Source organism: Thalassophryne amazonica, chromosome 1 (assembly GCF_902500255.1).
Source record: "Thalassophryne amazonica chromosome 1, fThaAma1.1, whole genome shotgun sequence".
Classification (NCBI taxonomy): Eukaryota; Metazoa; Chordata; class Actinopteri; order Batrachoidiformes; family Batrachoididae; genus Thalassophryne; species Thalassophryne amazonica.
Window position 1 is genome coordinate 27,890,013 of NC_047103.1, and position 12,676 is coordinate 27,902,688.

The 12,676-nt window shown below is 38.5% G+C and overlaps 1 protein-coding gene across 2 annotated transcripts in view; it reads right to left on the reverse strand.

Annotated features, from left to right (window-relative positions):
- The window catches only part of LOC117507760 (cadherin-18), a 480,214-nt gene that overhangs the window by 272,114 nt on the left and 195,424 nt on the right, over window positions 1-12,676 (reverse strand). The gene's annotated exons all lie outside the window — the stretch shown is intronic.

A 12,676-nucleotide genomic window follows, 5' to 3' on the forward strand; every position in this document is an offset into this window, starting at 1 on the left:
TATGGCACACCTGTGAGGTGGGATGGATTATCTCAGCAAAGGAGAAGTGCTCACTATCACAGATTTAGAATGGTTTGTGAACAATATTTGAGGGAAATGGTGATATTGTGTATGTGGAAAAAGTTTTAGATCTTTGAGTTAATCTCATACAAAATGGGAGCAAAATCAAAAGTGTTGCGTTTATATTTTTGTTGAGTATATATTCAGAGTGCAGTACATGAGACACATCTGATAAAATATTGTCTGCAAGTCTGAGGATTGCTTGTTCAAACAAATCTCAGAGAGTTACAGGTACCACCATAACAATGATTTTGCCAGCTATTGTTGTCAGATTTAGTATTTGAGTTTAACTGTTAAATTGTCAAACCAGCTGGTAATACCGTACCGTAACACAGACAAAATAGTTGCTCTGTAGAAATTCAACAGAATATTCCTAAATAATCTGAGTCGACGGAGAAAGTGAATGCGCTGGTGGATTCCAACCCAGTTTCACGGCAAGTCATGATTCAGCAGCACGAAATATACATTAACCCTCTGGGGTCCGAGGGCATTTTTGGACAGTTCACTCGCCTGGCATAAATGTTTATTATTGCTGTTAACAGCTCTCCCTGCATGCCACAATCAAGTTTTATGTCTCTTTTTTTCAGGACAACATGTGCTTTCATAATATATGAGGTCTGTGAGAAAAGTATCCGACCTTTTTATTTTAAGCAAAAAAATATATGGATTTGATTCATATGTTTTTACGTCAGCCAAGCTTGAACCTTTGTGCGCATGCGTGAGTTTTTTCATGCCTGTCGGTTGCATCATTCACCTGTGGGCAGACTTTGAGTGAGCACTGGTCCACCCCTCTCATCGTTTTTTCATTGCGAGGAAATGGCGGAATGATTTGGGCTTTGTTCCATCAGAATTTTTTCAGAAACTGTTGGAGGCAGGCAGCTGGAAACCATTCGGAAAATTCACATGGCTTTCGGTTGGGACATGCCTATCTCGGCTTTCAGTGGCTTACCAGTCCTGTGAGTATAAGAGAAATTGTGGAGAGCTGGGCATGTCCCAACTTGTCCTCTGACACTCCAAAACGGAGGTGATCTTTGTCTCGCTCCATCAGCGACTCCGTCATGACGCGCGAAGCCTCCGTGCGAAGCCTCCGCGCGGCTTTCCATGACAAAATCTCTTGTTAAAAGTGAAATCTGACGGAAAATGGCTGATGTCCAGCTCTTGTGATAACCAGAGAAATTGCACATGACGGTCCCGGATCGACACAGCCATCCCTTTAGAAATGATTTGGTGGTTTCTGCCTGTCGATCGTGGCTCGGAGTGCGGCGCGCCGTGCGCCATTGTGGGCCGTCCTTAAAGAGGTAGTAACACTCCTTAATCTCTGTAAAGCCCATAAAATTTTCATCGAAAGCCATGTGAATTTTCCGAATGGTTTCCAGCTGCCTGTCTCTAACAGTTTCTGAAAAAATTCTCATGGAACAAAGCCCAAATCATTCCGCCATTTCCTCGCAATGAAAAAACGACGAGAGGGGTGGACCAGTGCTCACTCAAAGCCTGCCCACAGGTGAATGACGTAACCGACAGGCGTGAAAAAACTCATGCATGCGCATGAAGGTTCAAGCTTGGCTGACGTAAAAACATATGAATCAAATCCAAATATTTTTTGCATAAAATAAAAAGGTTGGATACTCTTCTCACAGACCTTGTATATGCTTTTGTTGTGTTTTATAAGTGTAATAAAGGTTTACAATCCAAAATAAGGAAGGAAAAAGTAAAGCGAAAAATAATTTTCCACATACATTTATTCAAAACACACAGCAAACTATAATAAACAACTGTTTTGATACTTTATAAAGGTAATTTGAGGTCTTGTGTGAAAGACTGTACAACAAAAACGCTCAAACAATAAACACAAATGCACATTTTGAACAATATATACAATATGGTCTATGCGTTTTGTTGTCCATTGATATGGTAAACAGTGCTTTATGCAGAGAAAGCAACAGAGTTATCCAGTAACATTCACATGCAAACTAGTGGAGCAATCCTGATAGTTATGCACTCTTTGTTTGAGCACATGAGATTGTCATCAGAGGCTCTCTGTCTGCTTTCAGTGATCATTGTGCATAATGGTGCAGGGCGAATTTGGAGCCCAATAGTATGTACTCATTGGAGCACCCAGGGGCTTGGTCTTAACCATCGTATACAACGGCCTCGGCCCCAGAGGGTTAATCTATTGGTTTGTGATATTGTGACGAAGAGCACCTCATTTTGTGTCACAGCAGCACAAATTCATTCTAATTTATTCCGTGATGGCTGCACAAAATTTAAAAGTAAAGTGGGGGGGTCGGGTGGTATGGTTAGGGTTGAGGAAAGGAGTAGGATTAGGTTGTGGTTAAGGTTAGGGTTGGGGGTAGGAGTAGGGTTAGTAATAGTGAGTTTAAACGACCCTGTCACGAAAATTTGACTCATTTTGTGATGGCCGCACGAAAAAAAAAAAACCATGAGACTGGGCTGTGGATTCGGGCACAAATTCTTGCCACTTGCCTGTGTCAGCTTAAGTGGTTATCAATGTGAACACCCAGATATTTATATGAATCCACCTGCTCAATGATACATCCATGTATGGCTACCACACTGCAATAGACCTGGGGTCCACCAACATCTCCATTATTTTATTCATATTAATCTGCATTTGGTGGGCGTCACACACTGTTTTGTGAAATTTCATGGACTGTCTAATTCTCACAATATCTTCAAAATGCAAGACCTACATGTATTGGTTGATTTTTTTCATTAACCCTCTGGGGTCTGAGGGCATTTTTTGGACAGGTCACTCGCCTGGCATAAATGTTTTATTATTGCTGTTAACAGCTCTCCCTGCATCCCACAATCAAGTTTTATGCCTCTTTTTCAGGACAACTTGTGCTTTCAGAATATATATGTTTTTGTTGTGTTTTATAAGTGTAATAAAGGTTTACAATCAAAAATAGGCAAGGAAAAATAAGGTGAAAAATAATTTTCCATACACATTTATTCAAAACACACAGCAAACTATAATAAACAACTGTTTTGACACATTATAAAGGTAATTTGAGGTCTTGTGAGAAAGAGTCTACAGCAAAAAGGTTCAAACAATAAACACAAATGCACATTTTGAACAATATATACAAAATGGTCTATGCGTTTTGTTGTCCATTGATATGGTAAACAGTGCTTTACGCAGAAAAAGCAACAGAGTTATCCAGTAACATTCACATGCAAACTAGTGGAGCAATCCTGATAGTTACACACTCTTTGTGTGAACATATGAGATTGTCGTCAGAGGCTCTCCGTCTGCTCCTGCTTTCACTGATCACTGTGCGTAATGGCACAGGGTGCACTGAGTATGTACTAATAGCATGTACTCATTGAAGCACCCAGGGGGCTATTCAAACAGGCCAACTAGTAACACATCACTCCTGAAAACGATCTTTGGCTTTTCACGTGAGGTAAATCTGCCCTACGATTGGATTTTGGAAAACCATGTCACGGTGAACCAATTCCGATTGGACACTCACATTGCGCACGTCATCACACAGCTTCTATAAGGAGTACAAAGATGGCCAAATGGCTGGCTCGAACGTCCGCGGAGTTAACTTTTCAGCAAAAAAAAAAAAGTAAGTTCCTATCTCATATCATTCAAAAGTTATTTATAATTTAGTAACACTTGGTCTTAGCCGTCGTATACAACGGCGTCAGCCCCAGAGGGTTAATGCTGAAAAATAGACCCATCTCTGTCATAGCCTGAAAATTGGGACACTCAACTATTTGCTTACAATTAGCTTAGATTGGCTCCTATGGAGTTAATTTCATCTCATAAGTTACTCAAGAACAGAACAGAACAGTATCCCTCAAGTGCAGAACCACAGACTCAAGATCATATTCGAGTGCCAAAGGATGCCCCCCCCCCCCCCCCCCCCCCCCCCCCCCCCCACACACAACACACACACACAACACACACACACCACACACACACACACACACACACACACACCACACACACACACACACACACACACACAGTCTGGGAAGCTAAATACTATCTCTTTTAATTCTACATGCAGTACCATTAATTAATCAGCCTCGCTTTCTGCAAGACCTTTTCTGTATTTTATCACACCACTGATCAGGACCTGAGGAGGTGGAGGGGTTGCAATCCCCTCAGCCCCCCTCCTCTGGATCGCCACTGGTCTGTCTCTACTTACATACTGGCAGGAATGCCAGATGATATCAAAAATTTAAGAGGAAAAATGTTGTTAATGTTATGTTATGTTATGTTATGTTAAGTGGAACAGTCAAATGCAAGGAAAAAAATTGTGTTATTTTAAAATCCTCCTGACAAAAGCCAGCATCATGAGAGGTGCAGCATGATCACAGTCTAAATTTCTGGGAAGAGTCACAACCAGCTTTTGATTAACAAAAACTAATTGATTGTAAATTCACGGTTCAGATCAGATCATGGTTTTCAGTTATGGAACACATCATCTGTCAGATCAGCAAAAAAAGGGAGACAAACATAATGTCATTTTCAGAGTGGCACAAGGAAAACCTGTTTTTATTCCTCAGCTCAGTGGACTCCCACTCAGCTCGGTCCATGGCTCGGTGGAGTCACGATGACATGAGAAAGGTGTGGTGCTTTTAATATGCTCAAAGTGAACGTACATCTCCTATGATTTCATTGCAGTTCTGAATACAGATTCACGCAATCTATACTTTGAAACCTCATGCCAATAAATCTATATCTCACACTATTATGTAACAATAAAGCCAAGGTTCATATATGTGACAAACTCACAAAAACACTGCTCCATTACACAAATGACTATTTTTTTTAAAGACCAAGACCAGCTGTTGTGGACAAATCGATGTTCATGCACACACAAAGGAGATCAGTCACATTCTCGGTTATGGATGGCAAAGCCTTATCTTTCAAACAATGCAAAGCAACCCACAGCTTGGTGCAAATGTCATTGTTAGTTTCCAACCTACTCAGTTGTTGATTTCACATCAAGCACTGATATTCTTTAAATAGGAAGCACACTTGCACTTTCTTATGTAGAACCATACGTCTGATAAAGGACGGGGCTCTTGGGGCATTCTGATGGTGCGTAGGTGTTCATGAAGGGAAATACACTGTACATACAAGTAATTCAGCTCTGAATTGAGTGCCTGTTTACTGACACGTGCACAATTTCTCTCCTAAAACCTAAGTAAATGTCTTTGTGCATAGCATGGAGTCTAGAACTGCTCTAGCCTTGAACTACCATATCCATCTGAGAAACATCACACCTGCAAAAAAAAAGTCCACAAGAGGAAAAAAGTGCACAAGTCGCATCAGAGCAAAAGTCGCACCAATGTATAAGTCACACCTTTTTACTATGTTATCAACTCTTTAATTGGAACTTTTTGTACATGGTGGTAGTGTGCTTTCTATTGTTGGCATTTACTTATTTATTTTATTACTGGCATTTGCTTTGATTCCTGGGAAAGTCCCATAAAAATAGTTGAATAGTAAATTTATTACAAATAACAAAATCGTTATTTTTCAATATATAAGTTGCAGTGGAGTTGCAGGTTCACCCAAATGAGGTAAAAAAAAACAGTGACTCTAGAAAATCGGTAAGATGACATTCTATTGCCAAACTGATGATTAATTCATTAAATAGATAATGATGAAAAAAGTCCACACAGTGCACTTCAAAGTGAGCCATAAAACCAGCATGAAACCAGTACAACCTAAGTTACAACCTAAGTTGTAATTCTATTACCAAAGCATTATGTTTAGGTTTGTCAGGGATTTTCTGCCTTCGGATCCCCTCCCGGTAATTTTACATGGTGAGCGAACTTGAAGACTCAGAGACTGACAGGAACATACTTCAAAACCAGATGTTGTATTGAAAATATGCCTTTACTGAATGAACAGTCACTATGACAGTGCTGGGGTCCTGAAGCAAGCGTCCCACCTGATGTTGCAAACAAGAGCCTTGACATTTTGCCCCACCTACATTTTAAGCCTGCGCTTGGCCGACCCCCAGTTGGGTGAGCCTTGCCCTTCTGCATGGATAAGTACAGTTATGTGATTGGATGAAGAGTGTTGCATTTTACCTTGTACGCGGGTGACATGCTTGCATTGTTGTATCTGAACAGTATGTGCTATATCAAAACGTTGTGCTGACTGTGTCTGTGTTAGCATGATAAGCAAAGAACAGAATATTCCATGGCACCTGCTGTCCCAGACGGAGATATGAAGACCTTAGTTTTATCCGTTTAGACTGTACGCAAGTGATGACATTTTTTGGGTATGTATGCGAAACATTCAGGTCAAATCCAGTCTGTGTCATTAAGTGGTTTGAGGACAAGTGTTGTGGAATATTGTATCCAACAGGTTTAAGACAAAACAACTGGGGCAATGTGACATAAGACAAAGTCAATATTACATTCAAGAGGTCCTGCTAACTGGACTAACCAGTCCAGTCAATGGTTGTACATACCACAACGGGCATCACTCACCACTCATAGTGTCCCTGACTTGTTCAAAGTTGCAGTGATAATACCTTCTTTAAAAGGCTAGCTTGGAACCGGGATCCCTGGGAAATTACAGACCTATATATAGCGTAACATTTTCATTAAAAGTCTTTGAAGAGGTGGGAAGAGGTGGCAAATAAACACTGTCACATCTGTTGAATAACTACCTCTTTGAAACCATTATAGTCAGCAGTCAGGGCTCATCACTTCATCACTCCATCACTCCACAGAGACTGTTAAAGTACTGAATGACCTATTGGCTGCTATGGATCTGGATTCTATGCCACTGTTACTGCTGTTAGATCTTTGTACAGGGTTCAACACTGTTGATCACTGAAGACTTGAAATGAGTATATTTGTATTGTATTGTGATCATATTATGCCAACTAATCATGAGTTTAGTTTTTTTAAATTGAGGCTTAAGACGTATATATTCTTTGATTGTTACTATAAGTTAATTAACTACTGCATAGATTATTAATGTTGTGTATATGTTTGCTGATTTAAATACTTTTTATTGAAGTTTTATTTTTAATATTATTTTTTGTTGTTGTTGATGAATTGTTCTGGTATTGATGCATTGAAGCACTTTGTAACAATTGTCTGAAAAATGCAACACAAATAAATACATTATTAAAACTAGAAGCACTCAGAGAGTGCAAACCTCCGCCAAGGCCATGGGGTCACTGACGCCATAACATCTACACGCCGTGGAAATCACTGAACCTAAAAAAGTCTAACAATGATGTTTGCTATTAAAAAAAAGTTTCATCTGCTGTGACTGGATAGCATGTATCCTTAGCGCTTGGCATCACAGTTTATTGCAACTTGCACCTTTCCCAGAAGCTACTGTCATCTGAGCATTGATATTGATATTGCATGTGCTTATAGACAAAAACAAATAAGAGACAAAATTCAATTTATTATTCAACTAAACTGCAATATATGATTTTTTTTAACATTTATGAAACACTTCTCTAAATAAATAACAGTAAATTCTGAAATAGAACTATTTTTTAAGTGTTGCATGTGCTACACAAGGCCATAGGGTCACTGACCCTAAAGAGATTCCCTCCTTGGCACAGTGATCTATTCAACAATTCAGTGTCACAACCAAAACTATGATACATACACTTTTCTTTCCTTTATATTTGACATCCTTGACCATGAAAACATACCACTAGAACTTGGAATCACTTTATGTCTTTATTAGTTCAAAAGTTATTGTATAAAAACGATTTTTCGGTAATGGCGGTTTTCTTCTGGATCTAGCTCTATAACATTTGAAGCTACATCAAATCTGATGACACCTTACTGAATCAGTACAGATTCAGCTACAATTTGGTGTTAGTTGTGCATCTCTAGCTTCATTTGTCACCTCACACTGACACATTTTCTATTTTCCCTATATTTTTGCATATTCTGAATCATCAAATCCGGAATCCAGATCCGATCATCACCAAACTTTGTTGTTTGATAGAACATTTGACTATGTTACACCCTAATTTTTTTCAAGCCTTTCTGCCTTGTTTTTGTGGAGTTAGAAACTAGAATGTCAAAATTCCCCCTATCCCGCAATGGTGAAGAATCCTTTAAAAAAAGCCCTGGATCCGGATCGTGATTGGGGCAACTGTTTGTTGTGATTTGGCGCTATATAAAAAAAAAATGATTGATTGATTGATTGATCCTGCTGACAAACAGACAGACAGACAAACAAACAAACAAACTCAACCGAAAACATAACCTCCTTGGTGGAGGTAATAAATACATATCATATTGTCTACAACTGCAAAAGAGATGTTCTTCATGATCATAGCCTTCTTTAAGTGCATGGATGCAAAAAAGACTGTAGTACCACCAGGGTTGTGAGGGTTACTTTAAAAATGTATTAGTTACCTGTTGAAAAATGTAATCAGTAACATAATCCAAGTACCATAATATTAATGTAATTTGATTACTTTAAATTACTTCTGGATTACTCCAATATCAAATATGCTAATACAGACCAAAGAAACTAAATATAAATAGTCTTGACCACATAGTAGTTTATTAAGCAAAAATAAAACTGTTTCTTTTACATGGCATGCTCTGTTTTACTTCACATTATGAATTAAGAGCACCCACAAATATAGTTTTAAACACACCCAGTGTTCACCTGCTAAATGTTCAACAAAAAATGCCAAACAAATGAAGGATAACGAAAACTCAGGTGGTGTACGGATGAATTTGTAATTAAAAGTGGCTTGCAGAACAATATAAAAAACAAAAACAGTCTACTACTTGTTCAGTAAACATAAAATTATCTTACTTTAGTCTTTCACATAGCATGTTCACATATCAGTCCACTTATTGAACTTTCAAAATAGAACAAAAGCATACTGAAAAACCATTAAGTATAAATACTGTCAGTAGGAGGCGTCGTCGCCATTTTAATTCCGGGCAAGTTAGTGATTTGCGTGCATAGAAGTTCAAGAAACAGGTGGATTATGCCGGAAAGCTGCGCATGTTGGCAAAGCCACAAATGGAGGAAGAAGGGAGACAATATTTCCTTCCATAAGTAAGTGGTTTTGGTTCTTCTTGTCACTTTGTCCGTGATATTTGGATGATAAACAGCTGTATGTCTCCTGCCGTACCTGTGTCGCCCGATGACACGGACCATTAACTCTTCACTTATGTTCTAGTTGATATTTTCCACATGCTAGACCAATGTCTAGTTAAATACTTGTCGTAGTGATATAAAATTGTTCGACAAGACTGGGGATTTATTTTTTTAATTTGCACCTTAAATAATGAGATAATGACCCACGCTGTGCCGCTCACAGTCACACCCACACATAGATATGTGTACCCACACCACTGACTTCATGAATGAAACTTGGTCAATAAAGAATAATTGTGCAAAAATATAATGGTTTTAGGAGCCGCGCTGCGTTGAACACAGCTGCTGCAGCAGGACGCCTTAGCTCAGCAGTTTGAACAGCGCAGATCAGTGTAACTTTCAAAACTAATATTTGGGAATGTGTGTGTGTCCGAGTAAGTTTAATACTTTCCTGACATAATTTAATGTAATTTAATTTTACTGGCTCGATATCCAGGTCAAAATGGCATTTAACACATATTCTGCGAGCATTTTTCTGAGTGTGTTCAGTCGCAGATCTCCATTGAAAACGCATTAACATCCGTGTACTTCATCAATATTTTGCCCGGTTAGGAGACGTCATGTCGCTGTCCATGAAGGGATGTTTTCATTTCAAGAAAAAAAATATACAGATAATATCATAAAATGCATTAAAATTATAATCATGCGAACTAATACCCATTTGTACTAAATATACCTGTAATCTGTATGTCTTTTTTTCTGTAACTGTAGCGGAATACAGTTACCTTTTTTTGTATCCTAATTACGTAACGCCGTTACATGTATTCCGTTACTCCCCAAGCCTGAGTACCATACCACCCAAGTTAGCGACTGAAAGCCTTGAATCCCATCAAGGAAAAAAAAAATAATAATAACAACAAAGCACAAAAAAATAAATAAATAAATAACAAGCAAACAAACAAACAAACAAAGAAAAACTGTTGAAGATATTACGGAACTCAAATCTATGCATAATTTTCCATTTATTTTGAAAATCTTTTTTATGTTTGTCTCTTCACTACATTGAATTTGTCAAACACTTTGTAACACTTGTTTTGAAAGTGCCATCCAAAAAAAAAAAAAAAAAAAAAATGAACAGAACACACAGTATGAACGAGATGAAAATACAAACAGAAAATACACGACAATCACACACAGATAGTTCAGTCTGTGATGTGGAAGCACGGAGGAGATGTGCCCCACAGTGTGCTGTGTGACTTCAAACTTAAATGAAAAATGGAGCTGCACTTGAATTGCAACTCTTATCGTCATATGCAAAAGGATTTTATTTTATTTTTTATTTACTGTTTTCTTTTTCCATTTCAGTAGGTGACAAAAAACAAAGATAAATAGAGTACAGGCTCATTATTTAGAATGTTATTTAAAAATTTGCCGTGAAAACTGTTGTGGTTCGATTAAACACTTGAAGTGTTGCTCAAACAGCATTACAGGCTTCATTAACTTATAATTGCATGATGTGCGCACAACATAATTGCGCTACAAGCTTATATGTCGAAACAATAGGATGATATTTGCTTTTGAACACACTCAGGTCTGCAGCTTTTCTGGACATTTACTGTGCAGTTTGAAGAGTTTAACAAAATGAAATAAATAAAACTCACTCCACTGTGTCCTTCCAGATATGTCTGATCTCTCCTCCACCCTGTTACACACGCACACACACACACACACACACACACACACACACACTGAAGGAGTCGAGTGAAATGCCAGCCATAATGAACTGTGTTCTCCACAGTATGCTTGGGCACTCTGTAACTCTGTAAACCTCACAGCGAAAATTGCACTGGGAATTATTTGGACTTAATCAATTTTGGGATTGCTACAGAAGCTGAACTGAGTCCAAGTCATCTCTCCAGGAAAACATCATCCATTACGACTGCTGAGCTTTGAATTGTGTGCTGGTGGATTCACTGAAGGAAATGCTACCTTTTGTAATATTCTGTACAGGATGGAATCTGAATTGGTAATGTGGTACCTAAATCTGAAAGGAAGTTATTGCCACCTAAAAATATCACTTATTCCAAACTGCCAATAAAGTCTCAATGTTGTGTACAGCATGTACCCAAAATTAATTTCTATTTCAGTGGTCATAATTACTTAAAATGAATGCCTTGTCAATGCACAAAAAAAGTGTTGTGCAAAAATCAATAATAATATAAACCAAATCTCAAAGATGCTGTAAAATTTAGGAAAAGCAAATTCATCCAGAGAAATAAAAACTAAACAAAGCAAAAACTTCACATTTGTTACTTTTAAGAGACCATATCTGAGCATTGGAATGCTCCCCCAACCACCCACCCACCGAGCCCACCATCCACCCCCTTTTTAATAAAAGTTGGTAAATTAAACAAGCAGGTTAAATTAAATTAATTTCATGAACCCACCAAACAGTAAAAAGCAAAACTAAGTAAATAAATAGTGTTATGAACAATGTTGGTCACCTGGATGATACAAGACATCACAGTTTCATCTAGAAAGTTACCATGCCAAACTCCAAAGGTGGTATTAAGGTCTGAAAACAAAACAAAACAAAACAAAAAACCCTTAAAACCCATCAAATATGTTTTGGAGCTACCTACATACTAGCTACCCTTGTACCAAAATTCAGTACAATATCTTTAATACCTGGTGATCAGTGGTGCTACATGGCATTTTCAATATGGCCACCATGGTAGCTATGTTTGACCTTGGATTGGAATGCCATGAACACCCCTGGTGTTCTTATAGGATCGAACATATATGTCAAGTTTTAGCTTCACTGGCCCAGCAGTTTAAGAGAAGAAGATGTATAGGCATGTTTATGCCGACAGACAGACAGACAGCCCATGGCATAAGCCCAAGTGACAATTGGATAAGTGGGTATGATTACAGTCAAGGTAAAAAAAAAAAACAAAAAGAAAAAACCTACTGGATATGTTTTTGGGCTTGCTGCTTTCTACATATGTAGCAAATATTCAGCTTAGGGTCCTGTCCCACTGGCGTTTAAGAGGATTAGCGTATGGATTGCGCACAAAATTGGCCCATATTCGCCAAACATCCGCAATATCCGTGTAACATGCCTGTATGAGTCGGCCGTCATCCGAACACACCTATGATCATCCGTAGAGGCACGCATGTCCGCAGCCAGGATTTTTGAGTAGCTCAAAAATCTGGATGCGGATAACATCCGACTTACATACTCCATACATACTCAATTCATACACAATACATACTCACTCTATGCGCTGTACGAGGTCTGTTAGAAAAGTGTCCGACCTTTTTATTTTTTTCAAAAACCATATGGATTTGAATCATGTGTGATTGCATCAGACAAGCTTGAACCTTCGTGCGCATGCGTGAGTTTTTTCACGCCTGTCAGTTGCGTCATTCGCCTGTGAGCAGGCTTTGTGTGAGCACTGGTCCACCCCTCTCGTCGTTTTTTTATTGCAAATAGATGTCTGAACGATTTGG